The following is a 23,210-nucleotide window of genomic DNA, read 5'->3' as shown; positions in this document are numbered from 1 at the left end:
GCGGTACCGGGCAGGGCAGGGCGGCGCGTCCCCGGCGGCGGCGGCGGCCGCGCTTGACAGAGCGGGCGGCGGCTGCGGCCCCATGGAGCCCAGCTAGGGGCTGCCGCACCCTCCAGCGGAGGTAGGTGCCGCGGAGCGGATGCGCACCGACAGCCCAGGGCGGGCGGAGCGGTGACAGGTTGGCCGGGGCGGCGGCGGTGTTGTTTTGCGGGAATCGCACCCCCCCCTCCAAGCCTTCTTCCCACCGGCGGCCGGGCGCTGCGGTACCGAGGGGAGGGCGGCGGCCCCGCGGTCCCCGCTTCGGCCCGTGACTATTGTTTCTGGTGGCGCCGGGCGGGCGCAGCGAGATGCCGGCGGTGGCGGCTTTGTGCGGGTCGTCCCGGCAGCGGGGCTGCGGCGGTGGGGGGACGCGGAGGGACCGCGGCGGGGAGAGGGACCGGGCGAGACCGTGACCGCGACCGCACGAGCAGAGCCACCCACCCCACCCCCGCCCTTCCTCCTCCTTCTCCTCCTCCTCCTGCCTGCGCAACTTCTCCAAAATCACGGCCGTGGGTGCGCGGGGAGGAGCGGCCGGGCATCGCCCCCCGGCGCTCGCGGCTCCTGCCCCACGGGCACACGCACGGCGGGGCCACGGCGGCGCTCTGCGGGAAGGAGATAAAAACGTGTGACATGGATTTCAAGACGAGCGGTAATGGGATGATTTGGGGTCCCTCGCGTAGCCGGTCGCAGGCGAGAAGCAGGAGGAGAATTTACCCATCCGAAGTTGGGGCAGAAATTCCTCCCGCCGTCGCCCGGCTTCCTGGCGAAGTCTGCCAGGCGGATGGATGGACTGTCACCTGCGGCTCCCTTAATGGCTTTTTCTGGATGAGGCTGTCGCGGGGCGTGGGTCATCTGCGGCGGCGCGTACGTGGCGGTGGGTGCCGGGGTGAAGTGTCGTGCTCCAGAAGTTCTGCATCCCTCCGTGGGGATGCTGCATGGTGCGAGGGCTCTGGGCAAGAGTTGCAGGGCAGTTATTCTCCTTCTCTCATTTCAGCCCCAGCACACCTCTTTTTTGAGAGATTCGTTCGGCTTTGGTTTATTTGCCGCTGTTGACGGTAGTTTTCTTGCATGTTCGCCGTCAGAATTATTTTTCTAAAAAGAAAAATTATTCAAATGGCGGGATTCAAAGTATATATATTGTCTAATGGGGGTGTATTGTTAAAGAGGAACGCGTATCTGGTTGCCCATTAATTCTTCAGATATTTTCCGTTTAAACTTGATGAGGAACTGTTCTTTTTTCAAAGTAACCTTTCATGTCATTTATTATTAGCAAATCGGCTTAGCATTCAAAGGAAAGACTTCCTCATAAATATGCTACTAAATACTAGTGTTATGTCTGAAACACTCCATAGGACAGAAATCAGCACACCTTCAATTTTTTAATATGTAAATTTGAAAAACCTTTCCTTCCATTTCATGACGCTGTGAGTGGCCCTGGTTAATCAGATGTAACTACAGTAACTGGCAGAGGAGGCTGCTGATAGGCAGGGTGGTTTCCTGCACCACTCTGCTAGAGCAACCTGATCAATTAATGCATCCTCACTATTTTGTCCTTGGCATCTCTGATGAATTTTATAGTATTTCTGTGAGGAGCATCAATAGGGAGAATCTGAAGTCTCTTTTCACCTTCAGAGATGACTGAAGCCAAATTTGAAGAGGGAGTAACTGTTTGAGTTGACTGGAGAGTGCTGCTGAGTTCCTGTGTATACATTAAGTTCTGGAGGCGGTGCAATAGCCGGAGCTATCTGGGTCAGACTGGAAATCACCTCAGTGATGGGTTTTGCAGGGTCCTGGTCACTTCCTACTGAAAAAAAAAAAAGACTGTTAAGCTTTTGCAACATGCACCGATTGCATTGTAGGCAAGATCTGGAGAATGGAGCAGGTCACACTGAGCACCCTGCAACTTCAGGATGCTTGAGTTCACTGTACAGAGCCTGCAGCAGTATGAATTACAGGGGAAAAAATGCATTTAGATGTAACAAAGGCTGCTGGCTCATCTCCTGCATGAGGAACTAATTTTTTAAAAAAAAATCTGGCTCCCGTTTCTGCCTCTGACACAAACTGCCAGTGTAGCTGTGGGCAAATCATTTCATGTTTCCCTCTCTGCTCATCTCTGCCTGACCTGCCAAGGTCTCATCTGTACAGGGCTGTCTGTTCAGACCCCAGCTCAAACCCCTTACTTTCCACCAGCTGCCTTGCACACAGCCGTCTGAAACAAAATGTAGGTGGTACCTCTCTGCTCCAAGGGGATACAGTTTGACATTCAAATACTGCTGCTGGAGCCAATCATACAGACGTAGCAGCCTCACAGCAACTCATCAAGCTATAATCCTACCCCTCTTCTAATCCAGTCATTCTCTGCTGCTGATGGAATTGCCCAGCATCATTTGAGCTGTGTTTGGCTGTGTGCTCACCCTCATGTCGGCGAGCCTTCGCCAAGCCAGGAAAGCAAGTGGCAGTGGAGATGGGCTGAGGATCACCAGCTCTTCAGGACACAGACTGTCACTTGAGGCTACAAAGCCCCTGGCACGAGAGGCCTGGTGTGATTTAGAAATAGAAATTAAAGCTAAAGGGTGAATTGCACCAATGTCACAGAAAAATGACCAGAAAATGGAACTGTGGGCATTCCTGCACAGCCAGCTGTGTGCTGGTCGGGAGGGAACGGAGGTGGAAGGGAGCAGCTCCCTCGGCGTAACAACGGCATTCTTATTTTAGCATGGAAGACAGCCAGAGATAAGGAGTGGTTGTCATCCGGCTGGTTGGAGGATAAAAAAAAAAAGAAAAAAAAGAAAAGCTGTGTGGAAAAATATTTTGTTGTAGGTACTAAAGGAAAAAAAAAAGCAGATAACCTTGCAAGTGATAGTCTAACTATGTAAAGCTGGCAGGACAAGGCTTTTCCCATAAAATCCAGAATCCTCCTAATTAAGCCCAGACCCTGTTAAATGACACATGGCTTTATTTATTTCAGATGTTTCTAGGTCCTAAAGATGGGGCCAAATGTGAAGAGTTTGATGTGGCAGATAGTTTAACCCCAATTACTTTTACATAAATCACATGATTGGTACAGTAGCCAAGTACCTCTGATGGGTGCCCCAGAGCTACTGATAAAAAAAAAGATATTTTAGAAAATCCCCTGAAAAATCTATGCAGCGCAGGTGAGGGTTTATGGAAGAGAGGTGGCCATGCTCTCCACAGGCAGGAGGATAGCAGTGTGGGAGCTGTTGTGGTGCTGTGTGCTTGCTGGGCTGTAGGCACAGGCAGCTGAAATGGTGGCTTTGTAGAACAAGCAGCCAGAGAAAGGGACATAAAATGGGAGCTGACAAATATTCTTGTTATGAAACTGGGATGGATGAATGATTTATGGGGGTACTTGCTTTTATTTTATTTTATTTTATTTTATTTTATTTTGAGAGGAAGGAGATAGTGATGTGTGGCACTAGCCATGGATGGCTTTGTTTTGAGATCAGGTTGTGGTGGGTCCTGCTTCCAGAAACAGCATCTACAGAACAACAATACAGTGAGGCACTTTCCAGCAGTGCTTGAGTTTCACAGACTCTTTTCAGGATGAGAAAGTTTTCCTTATGTTCAAAGCCGTAGTCTTAAATCCTCCCAGCAGACTCTAGATTTCAAAAAAGAGGTGTCTGTATAAGAGGTCCTAGGCTGCCAGGATCTTTGTTAGCCTGTCTCAGTTCTCCTAGGGAATTTCCTTTCCGGGATTTGCAATATTGCCCATCCCTCCGAGGGCACTGAGTTACTCTGTAAACAGGCCACTCTGCGGAGGAGCTGCTCTGCTGGGTGATTTAATGTTGCTTGTTAGTTCTGGCTTCCCTTTTTTCCCAGTCCCACCCAGTTCTGTCCATACTGTCCTTTAGTGTACAGAGCAGTGCTGTAACATGGCTGAGGTGAGTTCACAGAGTCACATCTGTAGGATTTTGCCAGTCCTGTGGGTGGCTGGGTGTCCTGGGGGCCCTTGTGTCAGCTGCAGCTCCATACTCAATTGCTGGCTTTGGGTGTGAATGACTGGATCCCTCTGAGCAGGACTTGTTTCCAGCATCCTTTTGTATTTCCTTGTTAGTAGAATCATAGAGCAGTTGGATCAGAAGGGACCTTACAGGTAATCTAGTCCATCCCCCTGCAGTAAGCAGGGACATCTTCAACTAGATTAGGTTGCTTGAAGCCCTGTCCAACCTGACTTGGAATGTTTCCAGGCATGGGACAATTGTCACCACTCTGGGCAACCTGTTGCAGTGTCTTCTCATTCTCCCAGTAAAAAAAATACTTCCTTATGTCCAGTTTAAGTTGACCCTAGTTTAAAACCATTACCCCTTGTCCTATTGCAACAGGATCTGCTAAAGCATCTGTCCATGTCTGTCTTGTCAGTCCTCGTTGGACATCGGAAGATGCTGTAGAGTTTTCCTGGAGCCTTTTCCAGGCTGAACAGCCCCAGCTCTCTCAGCCTGTCCTCATAGGAAAGGTGCTTCAACCCAGGATCATCTTCCTCGTGCTCCTCTGGACCTGTTCCAACAAGTCCATGTCTTTCCCATGCTGAGGACACCAGAGCTGGATGCAGTATTCCAGGCGGGGTCTCACAGGAGTGGAGGGTGCCCTTGATCCCACTGTTTGTGTCACTGATGAAGTTATTAAAGGATACTAGTCCCAGTATGGACCTCTGAGGGACACCACTCATCACTGATCTCAATTTGTACATGTTGTTGTGTGGAAATGCTTCTTTCAAGATATCAGATGGCTAAATGTTCTCAAGAATTAAACAGAGAGCCTGGGATAGGTCTCCTGTTTGTTCCCTCCACAGGGAAAAGGTGTCCTTCAGCTTAGTAGCTTCCAGGTGTTTGTATTGCTCCCAGTCCCTTCAGAGTGGCTGGAGAGCAGCCACTATAGCCGGAGGAAGGCAACTGCTGCTGACTCGGAGAGCAAGCTGGGTGTGGGTTTGGTTTCCCCCCACCTCCCCCATGGCAGGCACAGAGATACCAGAACAAACCCCAGGACTGACTGACTGTGTCCCCAAATGTCTTATCATTGTGTTATCTTTGGGCTGATGATGGGGGGTGAACTCTGATTGACAAGGGAGGTGAGGGAAGTTTGCTGTGACACCTCACTAAGCTTCAGTGGGGCTGCTGAGGGCAGGTCCCTGAACATTCCAGATGCAGCTCCAAATTGATTTGGTCAGGCTAGTTTTGAAAACCAGTCTCTCTTCCAACATCTGCATGTGCTTCAACCTTTTTAATTATTCTGCACTTTTTCTTGTGGCATGGAAACAAAGAGGGGGAAGTGCAGTGGCCACCAGGAGGGCCAAGAGGGCAATGGCTCTTGCCTGCCCTGGCAGTCAGCATGCTTCTCATAGCAAAGCCAAGTTATTTGGAGGAGTGCAGGTCTTTCAGTCCAGGAAAAAATAATTTGTTAATGGCCAGAGAATAATCACTTTACTCTGAAAAGCCTCTCCAGCTGCATTGCACCAACTGTTCTTTATCAGTCTCTGAATCCTTAATGACAGTAGCAGCTAATTTCTCTTTCTGTGTTTTTCTAGCTGCAATGTCCTATTTTCTCTGAGTTTATTGAGAAAATAATGGAAGTCATTACATAGCTACTTGTCACCTTTCAGAGAAGAAAACTTCTCCCTGCCTGAATGGCCAAGTTAGTTATTTGGTGGCTGACTCAGACAATAGCAACTTTCTGTAGCTCATCAGTTATTAATCTGTGCCTAGTGAATAAACTAATTAACTAGAGGAGTGTTACTGAAGGTCTAGTCTGTGATTATCAGATTATGGTGAATAAACTGTTCACAAACAGTATGACAAAGGCACATGTACATTCTGTTGCATATAAGCAAAAAAATCAAGAAACAAAGGGTTAGGAGTGACAAAGTGAGAAATGTGAATTCATTGTGTTTATTTTCTTTTAAATTTGATTGTCTTTGAAGCTTATGTGGCAGTACTACACAAAATGATTCTTGGTTAAAAGAAAACTATTAGGTATTCCATATATATCTGTAATAACTAGGCTAAAGAAAAGATAGTGAGGAGCATTGGAATAGATAGGAAATGAGAATGGAAGACACAGAAAATAAAGTGAAATGTGAAGTATTTTTGTGTTTTCATGATACACTTCTTTCTGGTTGTTGGTGATGGATCACTTGCTGTAGAGCTGGATCTACACAAGGCCACTGCAAAGCAAACAGGAAGGGCAACACATTGTTTTTTAATCAGGATTTTAACCAAGAAGTCAGGCATCACTGTCTGAATAATAGATGCCTTCATCTCCAGCCTTGGTGATGGGGCTGGGGATCTGAGGCAGCTCTCAGCCAGGAGGTCTGCCCTGCAGAAATCTGGGGGAGAGGACTTCTGCTATAGCCAAAGCTTGCTCTGCAGGCTGTGGGATGCTGAGGGGAGACCAGAAGGAAGTAGGAGCATATAAGCAGATCCTAGAAGAAGGAACACACAGAAGAGCCTTTCTGTTCTCGTGTGACATCCTTGTAATTCATCTCTGGTCCCTGGGGGATGGATGGAGTTACCTCTTGCCTTTCCATGTCTGGAGAAGCCATGTGTGCTTAGGGTGGATTCACAAAGTTTCTGTAACAGAAGGAACTGGGCTCTGCCTTGGAGCTCTGCTGCATTGTGTATGCAGGATATATCAAAGGGCATCATTCTCCCACGGGACTGGTGGTCCTAAGCTCACATCTCCCCACACCCTTGTGCCTAAGCTTGTGTTCATTTTGCAGAAAATTGCTTGACCATGCTCCAGTTGTGCTACAACCAGAATAATGTTGGTAGGTGGAAGAAGACAGATGCAAGGAATTTACTTCCCTGCTCACCGAGGAAATACATCTGCCTTTGGCTTGGGTTTGATGTTTAGGTCCCTAAGTGATTTTTTTTAGATGCTTGTGTAACAGCTGTGTTTAGCCTTGAAATCATCACTTCTCTTTTAGGATACATTTTGGGGGTCACCACAGCTTTCTGTCCCCAAAAGAGGGGGTACTAAAGTGATGGGGGGAGCCATCAATTGGGTGCCATGAGTGCCATGGATGCCATGAGTGCTACAGACAGGAAAGTGGAAGCAGCATAAGGCTGTGTGCTATGGATCCCCATGTTCCTAGCATCAACCTCAGAGCTGTGCAGTGACTGTCCTGAGGGACCTAGCACGGCCTCCCACCAGAAATAAATAGGTCAGGAGACAAGGTAGATGCCCTTGATCACAAACAGGATACAGACATCTTAGACTCACTTTGGTTACTGGAAAGGCTGGTCAACACTCTTATTTTGTATTTGCTTTTTGATGGAACTGAAGAGCTCTTTTGCTTTGCAGCATAAAGATCCAAATATTTTGGGACCTGATAATTCTGATTTTCTTGAGAAGAGGTGCCCCTACATTCCTAGGGAGCTGAGGTTCTCAGTTGAGTAGCCTTTTATTTTTAAAAAGGAAGGAGGTGTTTTTATTAGAGTTTCCTGTTTTGAACTCTTTGGTTAGAGGGCATGAAGTGGTCATAGGAGGAAGACTTATCATTTAGATAAGTTGTATCTTTGTATTTTCTTATTTGTATACATAATACTCATATATAAATTACTTTCACACATATATATATATATTATTATATATTTTGAATTGTGCAATTTTCCCCAGTTCTATTTAAGGCTGCTACTTAAAGGAAATCTAAATAAGGTTTCCTGTCAAGAATGGTTTAGATTTAGCTGGCCCTGCCTGGGGCTGAGGGATGGGTTAGAACACTTCCCAAGGTCCTTTTCAGGACCCTTGCTGTGATTCTAGGCAGTTACTCTACAAAACAGATTCATAGTAGGTGGTGCTTCTTATGCTGAGAGGGTTTTGCTATAGCATTTAATGTGGTTATTTGTTTGAAAGGGAAATAATAGGTAATTGTAGCATAGTTACTGCTGCTGCATTGGACAAATGTTTCTTTAAAGAGGAAAACAACTGATGTTACATTTTTAGACCAGCATCATGATATGGCTGTGATTAATTTTTCCAGGAGCTTTGTGTTTTTTATATCTGCTTAAGTGTATTAACATTTTAAAAGGTCAAAGGTAAGCTTTAAAATGGATGCCAAATTAAGATGGATGGGAGGAAAATGACATTTACTTCTTGTTACTGCACATTGTTTGAATTTGACCAAAGGCAAAAACAAAACAAAGAACAGCCCTCCCCCCCATCCACATGCACGCACGCATGTGTGCATACGTGGACAGCCATGTTCCCACCACCTGCCTTCCCTCCACACCTGGTCTGGCAAAATCTTATTCACCAGGGCTGATTAATCATGATAATCATCATTATTATCCTAACAAAATCAGTAGTCCAGTGTATTCACTTCCAGACATCCTTTGTATTCTTTTCCAAAGTATATAATTTAACTAGTGTGAGTGGACTCTGTAAATAAAAGTAGCTAAAATATAAATATTAGGAAAACATGGCTAATGAGAACTCTAACCACATTATCATTTCCTGCCCTTGCTGTGTTTGAGATGATGATTTCATCAGGGAAGGGACTGGACCCTCATCCCTATTCATGCAGCTCCTTGCACATTGAATCCCAGTGAAAGCAGAGAATAAAATATGGTGGGAATGATGCCTTTGCTTCCAGTGGGAGTGGTGGCCAGTCCCAGCCAAAAGCAAGGCTTTAGCAGAGCTGCTCTGTGACCACACCGGTGTACGACAACTTTGGGTTTGGACAGAGGCACAGCTCGAGGGAAGGACCAGGTCTGGTTTATGTCCATCATTTCCACTCTTGCCCTCAAATGATGGTGGGTGGCTATGCTGGTGATATGCCCTGTGCCTCAGGAACCTCAGCCACTCTATCAGGAAGGGACCCAGCCTGTTTTTGTGGATGCTGTTGAACAAGGCGTATTCGCTCCTCTCACTTTGTGACATCTGCCAATATAAGGGGGGTTTAAAACAAGGGAGAAAACTGCTAAAATTCCTTCAAATCCTTCTTCCTACTGGTGGAAGTGGCTTATCAGGGAGGCTTCAGGCTATGTCCTGACCTCTGGACACTCAGCCCCAAGCCATATCCCAGAGCACACCCCAAACTGGTGGGGGCCACGAGGGCTGTGTCGCTCTGGGAAGAGTTACCCAGTGCCAGCTGTGGCTGAGCCACGTGTAACCAAGAAAAGGCAGTGCTGCTGTTCCCATACCCACATCCAGCTGCCACCCTTGGGCTCCCTGGGCAGGGTGGCTGCCCAGAAAACAGCGTGGGGGAAGAGAAGGGCTGGCAGCAGCTTCCTCAAGGGAGAAAGATTCCTCAGCCCTGCCCCTGCACAGCAGCATTAGCTGTGTCCAAGGATGGCATAGGGGATAGTCAAATCTTCTCCTCCCTCCCCAAGAAGCAGCAAGCTCTCCTAAGCTTCCCTTCCTGAGTACTGAAAATGTTTGTATGACAAACAAAAACAAAAAAAAAAAGGAAGGAAAAATGACAATTGCTCATATGCTTTGTTTCAGCATGAAAATGTATTTTTCATTTCAAACTGAATGGATTCTGAATTGAATCTGAGCATAACAAACTAGACAGTTTTATTTTTTCATTTTGCCAAAATTGTTCTTAAACCACTCAACCCAAATATTTCTTTTTAATTTTTTTTATCCCAACCTTGCCACTAATGCAAACAACTCCATTATTTGCATAGCTCTAATTGCAGTGATTAAACAAACACAGCAAACTTAACAGAGCCTCATCACAGCCCCACAGCCAGCTTGGTCTGTATTTTGTCAGCAGAGAGGGAGATGTGGCTTTGTGTAGACTGAAAATAAATTACAGACTTTCTGGTATTTTTTTTCCCCCCCCTCCAAACTGATACAGTATCAATTTGGGAAATGAATAATTTTGCTTGTTCTTTTGCTAGCAGGATGAGATGTATCTCCCTATTGTGAACCTGGTACAGTTTAAAAAGCATTTGGATTTTCAGTGCTTCATTCACATGTTACGCTTAAGTTGCAACCTATGTTGCTGTTGTTAGAATAATGTAAAGGGCTGCTACTCTGTTAGTAATACCCGTATTAAAAATAAAGGAAAGAGAGCAAATCTGTTTGGAGTTTTTTTCTGTGCACGTGGTGGGTACCTGAAGACAGGGTTAAGGAAAATCTTACATGGCTACAGTTCCATCAAATAGGAACAAACAATTTTTTGGACATTTTTTAATGACATTTATTTATAGCAGGTAGCACACAGGCGGCTGCTATTTCTCAGCAGGCTGGAAGAATGTTCTCCAGATGGTTCTTGCTGTTTATGCTTTTATTCACTTCGCTTGAACACAGCAGCACTCTACACAAAACATGGAAAATTGGAAAATAAAAACAATTATGTTTTTACAAAGTGCCATGTGATTTGCTGAAATGTCTGAGCTGACTGATGAGCTGTGTGTGGGGGCAGCAGGGGGATCACTCCTGTCACAGAAACCCAACGCCCCAGCCCCACATGGGTCACAGGCGTCGCCCCCGCTGCAAGGGAGTTTTAAATTTATCTCCCAAAAGGTGGTTTTGAGCAGAGCTGATAATTCTGCCCTCTGTGTTTGTGCCTTTTCTGCCTCCCTTTTCCTTCACAAGGGTTTAGGTGAATGTAGGAAAGGCTGTTGTTTTAATGACAGTATTTTTGTTGGGTTTTCTGTGACTGTGCAGCCCCAAGGTGGGAGAGACGAGAGACAAAGCATTTCATAACCCTCACCTGTGCCATCCTGTTCCTTCTGCCCCTAATCTCACTGAAAATTATTAAGGCCTTTGGCTGGTCCACCTGAAAGCAATAGCTGAAGTCAAGACTGATGCCCAAAGGGAGCAGCGTGCTCCATGATTTCTGTTGGTTACAGTGGTGAAGATAGGTATCCAAATGGTTGGCGGGCTCTTGCAGGCTTTTGTTGTGCAGCTTCTGCAGGACTACTCACACAAAACATTCTTTAAAAATTCAAAGCAAGATTTAAATAAAAGACTCTGGAATCTAGATTTTTTTCCATTAAAAACCTTGGGAAAATTGGGAAAATAACTCCATTTTTTAATTTTCTTTTTAAAAGAACCCCAAACAAACTACCTAAACAAAAAAAAAAAACAAAAACAAAAAACCCAAAAAACCCCACGAACCAGTCAATCATAAAAATAGATATTGACAAGCAGAATAAAGGTATTTTTGGGTTTTTTAATAAATATATCTTAATGTATGGGTAAAAGAAATAAGTATTTCTTGCTTCTACTGAAAAAGAACAAGAGAATAACAAACACACAGCACTTCATGGCAGGTTTTCAAATACCAAACAACATATACCAAGTTTAAACTCTGAAGCAGGACATGATCATTATTTCTTTGAAAACAGGAGCCTGCAGATTCCTTCAAAATCTAGTTTAAAGCCAGCAATACTTTTAGTGAAATTAAATTTCAAGAAATGAATGTGTGAACAGCTCAACCGGTTTTGGGGTTTTCTCTGGTAAATGGGCAGTGCTGCACAGCGCTGCAGTTCTCTCCCTTGCCCGTTACCCAAGAGACAGCCCTTTCCCAAGCAGAATTCTTGCTACATCAGCTCCATGCTGTTTATCTTCTGTTGCTCCCTTGGCAGTTATTATTTCTTAATGTGTTAATTGTAGTTCCTGTACCCTTGTGTGTGAGGGTGTGTAATGCTCATGGTAATGATGCCGACACATTCTCTAGTTCCTGGAATCACAGAGCGAAAAACTGAAATATGGTTTGGGCACAGAGCATCCAGTAAGAGAAGTCAATTAGAAAAATTCAAATAGCATGACAAGAATAAAGTGGGTAATGGGGAAGAGTAGGAATTGGCTTGGGGTGGGGGTTTTTTTAGGCTTATTCAGTTATTATTCCTTCTATGGCTCCGGCTTTGTGTGATATATTTTTTTTTTAATTAAAACGTGAATTATGTCACTTGCTTTCCACCTTTTAACAGTATTTCACAGTAAATTTCATTCCTAATAGCAAGTAGTCAGGGGTAAGGAATGACTTTGCTGAGTGATGGGATTGTTAATTATTAAAAAGAGACCTATGGATTTGAAACAAATTAGACCTCATTAAGCCTAGGTCTCTTTCCACACAGACCAGCAGACATGAAAAAGCCCATCTAGGAGCATGAAAAATCCCACTTTTAGCTGACACATTCCTAGCAGCGATGCTTCTGGGCTGGAGTGGGGTGCATTTGCTCCTTTACTCTGTATCAGAGATCCCTGATCTCTGATCTCTGTTCAAAACCTGTGACTCTTTTGGATCTTTCCCATTTTCCTTCCACTTCTCCCATCACCCCCAGCCAGCCCAGCCCACCTGCACACAGGACTCACTCTGGAGGTGGCTGCTGGCCATCAGCAGCTGGAGCCCACCTGGCTGTCAGGCTGGGGAAGCCAGTGCCTGGACAATGTCAGAGTGGACCATATTGGCTGCTCCAGGTTTAGTGAAAGGAGAAACACAGGAAAATGCCTTTTCTCTTCCTTGATTTTGGAGGGAGGAGGATCTTTGACTTTACTATAGAGTTCTCCCCATGGCTAGGCTGACAAACTGTAGGATATACTTATTTGTTTCCATTTACAGAGGCAGGGCTTTTTTTGTTTGTTTGTCTGGATTTATTTTGTTATCCAGATTCATCTATGACACTTGTTTGTACCTAGAGTTTTTCCTTGGGCCTTTAGCAAAAATCCAAAGGGCTGAAGTGTTTCTTGGAGATTACCCTCAAACCTATGTAACCATGGCACATTTTGAGCTGCTTTTTTGACACTTTTTTAAGGCAACGAGAGAGTGCATCCACAGGAGAATCCTAATAACGGAGTCAAAGGTGGCCTTAAATGATTGTTTTAATTGTATGTTCACAGGCTTGCCATGTATGGGCTTTGCTGTCTGGCTGAGACATCCCCCAAATCTTCTCTGGCATTACAGGCAGTGACACACTCGTATCAGGAGAAGAAACGCCCATTCTGTTGGCTAGAAATCAGCAATAACATTTTGACATCTGTGCAACAGTTTAAAATGAATTATTCAGCACATAGATCGTGCTGTTTGAGCAGCCAGCACATCTCTGCCCATTTACTACTGTCAGTCCATGGTGGAGATATCATTGATGCCAGTGGGAACTGAGCACATGGGCTGGGGGTAGGTTTTGGCCCATAGCCTGAAACAGCATTTGACAGCACCCCTGCAGAACATGATAGGAATAATCTGCTTTGCTACCAGCAAAAGACCGAAAGACAATGCCAGCCTGTTTCTTCTCGGAGTATTTTGAACACATGCAGATCTTAAGACCTTAAGAATTAAAGAAAAGATCTTAAGATCTTAAGAATTAAAGCAACAATTAATTGTTTGACTGTTTTGAGTTTTGCTTTAAAGAGTGAGTCTGGCATGTAATTTTGATTAAATCAGTGTATTGCATATGACTCTCCAGAAGCCCTGAGCATCTCTTGCCTACGGGGAGTAGAGCCTGAGCACAAACTGGCAGCAGGTCCAGGCCAGCCTCCAGCTTCTGCCAACTTGGGGGGGTTAAAGTGAAGCAGTATCTAATCCCTGTCAGCAAAGAAAATCCATAAGATTCACGATGTCAGCAGCATCTGATTTAGAAAAACAAGCTGAAGTGCTGTAAGAACACACCTTGGGGAACTGTAGCCCCATCTGGGAGGAAACAGATAACTAAACACCAGCACAGCCCTTCCCTGCTCAGGACAGGCATTGAGGAGAGAAAGTGGACATTTATCTTGTGCTTAGCTTTCTAATTCAGCAAGGTCATCTGAATTAAAGTGGTGTTTGTGTGGTGAGAGTCTAACGTGTGTTGTTTCACAGGATGTCTGTTCCCTGTAGCTGCATTTTTAAAAATAAAATGCAGAACACAGTATGGAAATGTTCTGTGCTATGGGTTACTGTCCTTTCCTCACCCTTCTTTAATGACTATGTTGTAGCTGTCTACTGATGCTTATCTCAAAATTCAGGAGCACTCAGATAGCATTGCAGCATGCAGCAATATCATCTGCCTGTCATTGTCCATGTTTTTCAGGTAGCTAGCTAAAAATGCCTTGGTTTCTACCTGCTCTTCCATTTATGTGTAAGAAGTGATATCCTACTTTGGAAGGAGCTCAGTGTAGTACATGAAAAGGCAAGACATATTATCCAGGTAACTGTAAAACAAATGGCTGGTATAATGAAAGTTAAGCAAGTCCTTAGTGTCCCCTGAAGTCAGTAGAAATTAAGCATATAGTTAATTCTTTGCTTTCAGTAATGGTATATCCTGTGATAGGAGCACTGTAGCTGTAAGGTTTTCAAGCTCCTGCGTGTGTATAGCTTTATTTTCAGAATCCCCAAGAGCTTTGCAATTAGCTGAAAGATGTGAAATTGTGCTGTGTACCATGCAGCAGTGCTGGATGCTCAGGTGCAGAGCTTTGGCAGGAGGTGGGACCTGGCTCCCTCAGCCGGTCCTTGATGGGAGCAGTTCTGCAGCTGCTGCAGCTGGATGCAGGCTGGGGTGTGCAGCCCTAGGTGGGTATATTTTTGTAGGGACTAAAGTCTGCTCTGGCCTTGTAGGGCTGCCATCACCAAAGGGTTTGAACCTTCTTGCTATCTTTGGTCCACTCACCATCGCTGTGCTCCCCTGGGGCAGGAGGATGTTGTCCCCCTTGGGCAGGGAGTAAAAGAGGCATAGAGAGATGTCAAACCTGATTTTAATGGTTATTTTTGCGTCTGCATATGTGGAGGCATCTCTGGGGGAGGGTTCCAAACCTCCTGTCTGCATAGTTTGGAGCCTGTCTGCTATTACAAACTTAGTCCAGAGGGGCACCATGTGGGAAGCTCATGAATGGGGCTACAGATGTTCATCTCCCCTGTGTCAGAGCAGAATTCAGGGATGTACCTTGCTGGTAGAGATGTGGGATGGTGGGGGAAGAGGGGAATGTGCCATCCAGAAAAACAAGGAGTGGGGTAAAGAGCTCAAGTAATGTATGTAAATAAAGCTACCTGGGCTTATTGCCACTTGGTTGGAAGGATATGTGTAGCCTGTGTGCATCCATTAATTAGTGATGCAGTTGCTCCATGCTGGTACCAATAAAACCTTAATAGTACATGCTACCAGCCTGTGATTGCTTCCTCTTTTCCACATCCCCTTGTGAGGATGTGTGTATATCAGTGCAGCTGTGCACTGCATACAGTGTGAATGTGCTGTGGCCTGCACAAGAAAAGGACAGTAAAATAATTCAGCGAGTTATTACCTCCCATGTGATTTTTCCAAGTGTTTATAAAAGGATCTTTGATATGCAGCGCTCTCTAATGTGCACAAAATAACCAGCGTTGTTTTCTTTCCTTTTCCTGAGACATATTAATTCTTAAAATGGCTCCTGAGCAGGCTTTCCTAGGTACGTGTAGCAACTGCAGCCTGACGGTTTAGCAACAACAACAACAACGAAAAAGGCTGTCCCTGGTTTCCTTTATGTGCACATTGTGCAGCTTTTCAAGCAGTGCATCAAACACTGCTGGCTGGAAATTTCCAGGCCCATTTCCTCCTGCCTGGTGCATGCTCATAAAGCAAGATTGTCTGTATGGTCTGTAGCTGCAGCACTGCAGAAAGTCAATAAAGAGCTGACCACCTCACCTCTATCAAAAGCAGTTGAGAAGCCCTGCCTCATCTGCCTTATTAAAACTGCACTTGACTCCTGCAGAGAAACCTAGTTGGAAACCTTGAAGAGGAGGGATAAAAAAGGAGTCTGAAATTGCAGTGAGTATTCTACAGCTAGGTCTTGCAGTTAGGTTAAAGAGTGCATATTGTGAAATAAACCAAAAAGACAACTTCATTAAAAAAAGGAAAAATGCCTGAATTTAATGCAATGAACTTCTGACTTTCCCACCTGCAGTACAGCACAGAGATATGATTAGTTATTGCAGCAATAAGCAGATTTAACTGGCTCCCTAATGAATTTGTATTTTGAATTTAAATATGTATATGCCTACCTATGCATGCATGTTTATACCTATATATGCATTTGTGCAGGAAAAGGCATGATGTAGAAATAGATGCAAGAGGTAGAATTTGTAATGCAACATGTCTTGTGTGTTTGAAGGGATGTTTGGGGTTTTTCTCCCTTCCTTTATATAAGGGTAATTGATTAAATGTTTGCCAGGCTTTCAGTAGTATCTACTGGGAATCATCACCCTCACCATCCCCAGGCGTGCCAGTTTTTTTTCACCTTGAAATGAAAAAAGAGAGAACTTTAACAGAAAAGATCATTGCTTTAGCTTAATACTGTAAGATTTCAGAGATTGAATTTTCTGATAGTAATGAAATGAACCCTGAGTTGTGCCATGAATTTGATTGCAGTTAATTTGATTTTTGAGATGCTCAACAAAGCTTGCCCATTAGCTTTAACCTCACATACTTTGGATTTGTACAAACTGGTATTTTTATGTATGTATGGGTAGAGATAACATGGAAATCTCTCTCTGGTGGTTCAGTTGTTTGTAACAATTACTGTCACTGAGTACTTACTAACTATAGGGCTGTTGGAAGTAGTATCTATTGATTTGCTGACCAGTAATCCTACTATGTTTATTGCTTTCGTGATGCAGGGATGTTTTCCTTTTCACAAGGAAAAATACAGGTGAACATCTCAGCCAGGAGACCCATGCAGCCTCCATCCTGCCGTTTTTTCCAGTTTTCACTGATCTTAATGAGCCTAGTCATATGAATAGCAGCGACTCTTGTCAGAAAAGAGTTTTTTTGGCTGAAACTCACTATTTCTGTTTATGTGATTTGCCTCCTTAGGTTTCAGAGTGAATGTGCTCTTCTTGCTAGTATTTGCAAAGAGGCAACAGCTGTGGGGTGGGGTATTCCCCAAGGTGGTCCCAAAGTCTGGCCTGTTCTCCTTATATGATTTATTCTCAGTCAGCAGTTGATAAGATGGTGGAAGATGGCCTTTTATATATATGTGAATATAAATAATACCAGCCGCAGATAATAAACTATTTGGTGATGTCAGAAAACTGAAGACATAAGGCTACAGATAACTGGAATAGTGTTATGGAGTTGATTGTGTGTGGGTAAAACAGGAGGGGAATTCTGCTGCTGGGAGAAAATTGGTCACTGTAGGGAAAAAAATACAGAGGGTGCAGTTTCCAGAACCGGGGAGAAACAAGACTGGGGAGCGAAGAGATGAATGGCAGGGGCACGCAAGTTGGCAGTGATGCCAAAAGTTCTCCAGGCAATGGGCAAAGGGTTGAGCTGCCAAGGAGATTACTGCCGTGAGCTGCTCCTGGGAGGTCCTGTGAGCAGGGGGGTGCAAAGTCTCAACAGAAGTCAGGGGATATATGACTTCGTGATGTGTGGAAGGGAAACTGCCCATAGATGGAAAAAGGATTGGACACATGACTGGAAAGAGGGCGTTCCATCTGGATGTGTGCCACTGAAGTATACGTCAGGCACTTGTGGAGCCAGAACGGGGCCGTCTCCTTCCAGCTCCGTCATCCTCAGCAAACCTGCTGGAGGTTCATTTCCTGGCCCCAGCACAGAGAGGCCTGGGACAGCCCTGCTCCTCACTTGGGTGTTTCTGTGTCCCATGGAGCGCTCCTGGAGGTCATGGTTGACTGCTACTGGAGCAAGATGAGGGCATGTGCCAGTCCCCTCCTGTCCACCTGAAATAATCTGTCCAGGGTGGAGTGGAGCACTCACAGCAGGGCTGATCTGAGAGGCCCACAGTTTGGAAGGGTGAGGGACCAGGTACCAGGGTGTGCCTCTGCAGGGAGCTGCTGTCCTTTTGCAGGATGCTGGCATGCGCACACCTCTGCAGCATCTTCCTGGATCCTGCCAAGTCACAGTCCAGCAGTCTCTCTTGCTGACTACATGGCAAGGAGAAGTTTTGTTATTTTCAGCTTACTATTTTAGAGGGTATAGGTTGTTTCTTAAATTTTCTTCCCTCCATTCTGCTTTTGGTGGCCCCATATGAAGGCAATGTGTGCAGTTATTTTGGTCAGAATTAGGCAAACCCATTCAGCAGCAGAGAAAAGGGGGGGAAAAACATTAAAGAGAAAGCACTGATGACCTCACCAGAGAGTCCCATAATACCAAATTCAGCACAAAAAATTGAGGGAGGGGGCAGAAATCTCTTTCTCTTCAGGGGGTGTTGAAACACAGTGTCCTGGAAATTCTCAGGCAACAAGGACCATTAAAGCACCCTCTTGGCATGGAGCTGCCCATTTGTGCCATCTGTTTTGCCTCACGGTGGACAGTGTTATATCTTCCATGAGCATCTATATCCATAGGCTTCCTGCTAGCAGCCTGCACCTGATGCAGTGGGGATGTCGGTCTGCATGTTCCCTGAGGGACACGCCTTTCCCCATGGCTGAGCCTGGGAACAGCGTCAGACCTCACCAAAAGGACGATACAGCTTCCAGATTGCCACAAAGTTAGAGTAATTCAGAGGCAGCATGTCCAATTGTCTCTCAGCCAATGCTAGCAAGAAAGGAAATAATTTTACACATCAGCAATTTTTTATGATTAATAATATTATCCTGCCTTAATTGAAAAATGGGCTGGTGTCCTCAAGAAGAAATTAAGCTGCAGGAATTAGTATCTAACCTCTTTATGATGAATGTGTATTTTTACCTTACATTTACACTGCATATTACTGTCAGTGCTTTTAGAAAGAATCGTGCCGTGTATCGTCATAAAAAATTGTCCTGCATTGTTTGTAGTTGCGTGGCACCATTCTGTCTGGCTTACTTGGCTCTAAGAGCCTGAACGCTTGGGAAGAAGCAGTGTGAGGATGCTGAAATCCTTTTAAAGGGAATTTATGTACAAACAGGAGGATGATGTGTAGGCTCTGAGCTCTGCTATCAGTTGTTATTGCTGAGAGATATTCACAGGGAGTCGATGCCAGACAGAGCATTAGCCATTGCTGGCCTCAGTGCCTTTGTGGGAAGTCGGTCATAAAGTCAGTGAGGGCTCCTGTTTGTGGGATTTTTAAACACCAGTGAATCATTTTACGTAATAAAGCAGTTGTCGTTGGATGAGTTTGTGTAAAGGTCTTTGTGAGCTGCTTTCTACCAAAACAAAGCTTCAGAAGGAGAGAGAGGCGATGCTGAAGGACAGGGAGATTTGTTATGCCAAGAAGAGAGCTAGCAGTTCCACTCTGCTGAGGTTTGCCAGGCACCCAGTGGGAGCCGGGAGCTGCTGCCTGTGTCTGCCAGTCTGCCTGCGAGCACGGGTGGTCCTGGAGACAGGGTGAATCACGACTTCAAGGTATTGTGCTCCTTCCATGTGTCCTGGGACTTTGTCTCGTGTGGAGCAGCCCAAAGAATCCAGGATTAAAGAAGATGAGAAGGTTTAGGTCTCTCAGTTGGACAGCTGGGCACAGAACAAAGTCATTAAAACTGCTTTCAACTATACTGCTGCCCTGGCACCATCCACGTCTCCTGGAGGTTTCTTGGAGGACCATCACTTCAGCAGGAGACTCACATATAATGTGGTGTGTTTCAAATGCCTTGTGCTCTGATCATAAAACACTTAAATCAGCTTTCAGCAACTTAAATATTGCTTACCCAAACCTTTGAATGTTGTGTGTCAAATCTCCCTGGAAACACACAGTGCCACATAGGTGCCTATGGTGGAATCACTGGTGCTTTCCAGTGTTCTTGGGCAGAAGGGTGTAAGGAGCCTCTTCCTCTTCTCCATCCTGGAATAGTGGGAAGATCCTCATGTAGAAATATGTACTTGGGTGGTGCCATCTTTCCTGGGGGAAACCTGCCCACAGTTTGGGGCTGTGTAGGAAGGAGGAGGGTCTGGGCAAGGAGCCAGGAGTATCTGTGCATAGAGGGGTCACACTGGCTTTGCAGGGATGTGTGGAAGCACAGTGGGAGCAGCCTGGACAAGGCTGTCCTTCCCTGTTCCTTCTTGGCCACAGCCCTTTGGACTGTGCCTGCCATGGGGACCCCAGGATCTCCCAGTGCTGCTGAGGGACAGTGGTGGGTGGGCTGGGGCTGGCAGTGTTTCCCTGGTGCCACGCTGCATCCCTGCTGTCACTGCCTGCATAAACTGGTCCTGGAGCATGCTCACACCCAAACTCTTGACATCTCTAAATTTGTAGCCAAGGTCTTCTTACTTACCTCTTCCTTTGTATTTCAGCCAGGTCCCTATTAAAGCAGACAGTGAGGAAGTCTGCATTAAAATGCGTCCTTCCATCCGTCTGTCTTCCCCTCCTCCCAGCCCCATCCTCCTTGTCCCTGGAGGAAACACTTGTCTCTGCCAAGATCCTGCCTCACAAAAGTAAACAATATGAAATTACAATAAAATGTTTTGATTTGCTGGGCCTGACATTCAGAAGCTGCACAACAGAGACTTTAAAAAAGGATTTTCTATAGATAGCCAGTGTGAGAGAGAAAAAAAAAACAACTCTCATATTGGGCATTATTTAGATCCAAGCATCAGGGCAGCATGAATGGAGAACAGAGGATTTTTTACCAAACCTGAAGGTTCTTAGGTTTATGCTGCAGTATCTGTCAGCAGCTTTCTGCCTGGCATCTGTGGGTGACTGGCCTATTGCACAGTAATGTCAATATTTGGGACTCTTGTCTCTGTGTGTGTATATGTACTGTTGTTGCTTGATGCTTTAAGACTGGGTCGTGTACTGAAAGCCTTCAGAAGGAAATAGATGAGCTGAAACTTGTTTCTTCCAGGGCTCTACCACATAACTCAGAAGAAGGCAGACAGAAATGGAGGTGTAATCCCTGGGAGTTGAGCTTCCTTGGGCACTTGTATGTTTAGCAGGCTGGGTAATCTGCGCTGTCATCAAGATTTGCGGATTAGCTGTAGTGAAGCTAGTTGGCTTTGACATTTCATTAGGGAAGTTTTCCATAGTTTTTCATCCTCTGTCTTGGGGCTGTAAATTGTGGCTGATGTAGGTTTGTTATGCTTACACCTTCTAACATTTATGCAAGTTGATGCTCAGGCTGCAAACATCTTATCTGCTGAGGATTTTTTAAATCATTGCTTGTTTATGAAAGACTAACTGGGTCAAAGGCTAATTTTGGGAAGGATCCGCTTTCCCCAGTGCTAACCAATAAATTTTCATCTGGATATAGTAAGTTACCCAACTGTTATCTCCTGAAAGGGGGATAAAAGCAAACACCATTTATCCTATAATCTGCAAATATTTTGAAAAGCGAACTGGAATATCAATAAAAGAGCTTATCATCAAGGTCTTGTGAGAACTCTTAAGGACTTTTGTTTAGAAAGCAAAATGTTAAATTTAGAGACAAGAACTGTGCAGATGAGGAGGGAATATGTACAAGTGACAGCATTGTAAATTGTCTCAAGGATTCAAGGGACCGGGGAAGGACACTGTGTCCTGAAGTCACTCCTTCTCCGAGATGTCTCTGCTGATAAGTGCTAGTTGTTGTTCCTTGTGACAGTGATCGAGGGGGACAAGGCGAAGGATCACCCTGCGGGCTCCTGCAATGGTGAGCAGAAATGGGGATGTGGCCTGGTTTATTTATGAGGGCAGGACATGCCCTCACTCTTCCAGTTGCTGCAAAGGACAGTTCTGTGTCCTTGGAGCTTCAGTTGCTGTCCCTGTTATCCTCTCCCTCTGTAGTCCCTTTTCAGATGCCCCCTGTGAAGGGTTGCTGCCCTGAGGACCAGGGGTGTGGGCTGTGTGTGACTTGGCCATGGGCTGTGTGGGCCATGGGCTGTTTGAGCCACGGGCTGTGTGGGCAATGGGCTGTGTGAGCCAGAGGCTGTGTGAGCCATGGGCCGTGTGAGCCATGGGCCATGTGAGCCATGGGCCCTGTGAGCGATGGGCTATGGGCTGTGTGAGCCATGGGCCATGTGAGCCATGGGCNGTGTGAGCCATGGGCCATGTGAGCCATGGGCCCTGTGAGCGATGGGCTATGGGCTGTGTGAGCCATGGGCCATGTGAGCCATGGGCTGTGTGAGCCATGGGCTACGGGCTGTGTGAGCTGTGGGCCATGGGCCGTGTGAGCCATGGGCTGTGTGGGCCATGGGCTGTGTGAGCCACGGGCTGTGTGGGCAATGGGCTGTGTGAGCCGTGGGCCATGGGCTGTGTGAGCCATGGGCCCTGTGAGCGATGGGCTATGGGCTGTGTGAGCCGTGGGCCATGTGAGCCATGGGCCCTGTGAGCCATGGGCCATGTGAGCTGCCTGTGGAGAATGTGCTGCAGAGGCACCACTCCAGGTACAGCCAGGAGGGATGTGTGGCACAAGGCATTCGAGGCAAGAATCAGCGGTGACACTAGGCTCCACTTTATAGTTGGACATCCTTGTCCCTCTCTGGCTACTTTGCTTCCTCACTTCTGCCTCTCTCTGTTTCACTGGTGCTCTCTCATACCCTTTGTTTCCCTGTCAACCTCCTGTCCCACAGTTATTGTCAACAATGGCATGTGGGCTCTGGCAGCTGAAATCTGCCTTAATGCACTGCTTTGTACTTCTGTTACAAAACCGTCAGTGAAAGTCAAAGTTTAGTTACAAATTATTTACCATGCTCTACTCCAGCTGAAAAATAGAAATAGTTAACATAAGTGTTGGACTGTGTATCTTAGGGCTTCAGTGATTTATCCATCAATTATGTCATTGTAAACTGAAGGTGAAGTTACACCTTAAGTCTGGGATAACAAACGATTCAACTGAACTTCTGCTGGGTACTTCTGTTTGAATTACTTTCAGTGAGAGTAAAGGGTACAACAAGTAAAAACATCCTGCACCTTGCAACTGCTTAGGTTGGTTTGGGATAAATCAGCAGTTCCTGTAGCATGTGTTCCTGTGATCCAAAAAGTGGAGAAATGTTAAAAATACAAGTTTGTGTATGTGCCCATGTGGACATATAGACAAATGCTGTTCCTGTAAGGGGTAAATATCAATTCTGATTATCTTAATATTGATGTAGCAATTTAGGAATAGCTTTCCAAGAGAAGGTGTCTTCAGTGTTCCATTTACCAGCATAATGAAATCAGACAAGTTTTCAATCCATAAATCACAGTACAATATTTGCCATTACAATTTCTATGCTTGTACTGAGCAAGCTACACTACCCAAAGAATGTTATTAAATCAAAATAATGAAATTGAAAATCTGTATTGACTCTTCCTTGGGTCTTTCATGTTCTTTTGTGCTTTGACTTGGGAATATATTTTGTTTGTTTTTCTGACTCTATTCCCATGGTTACTTTATTTCTCAGGTTGAAAGCTGTCTGTCA

General features: G+C 45.4%; 1 protein-coding gene across 2 annotated transcripts in view; it reads left to right on the top strand.

Moving 5' to 3' along the window:
- Nucleotides 1-6: 6 nt before the first annotated feature.
- Nucleotides 7-23,210, top strand: part of RAI2 (retinoic acid induced 2) — a 45,183-nt gene continuing 21,979 nt past the window's right edge. Inside the window, exon 1 of one of the 2 annotated variants that reach the window (XM_015643574.3) lies at nucleotides 7-121. The gene's annotated coding sequence lies outside the window, so the exon portion shown is untranslated. Of the gene's footprint in view, nucleotides 122-562; nucleotides 689-23,210 lie in introns of those variants that run through there. The other variant, XM_015643581.3, reaches the window with a different exon arrangement.

This window comes from Parus major, chromosome 1 (genome assembly GCF_001522545.3).
Source record: "Parus major isolate Abel chromosome 1, Parus_major1.1, whole genome shotgun sequence".
In the NCBI taxonomy this organism is placed as follows: Eukaryota; Metazoa; Chordata; class Aves; order Passeriformes; family Paridae; genus Parus; species Parus major.
The sequence above is the reverse complement of the archived record's forward strand: the minus strand, read 5'-3'. Positions and strand labels throughout refer to the sequence as shown.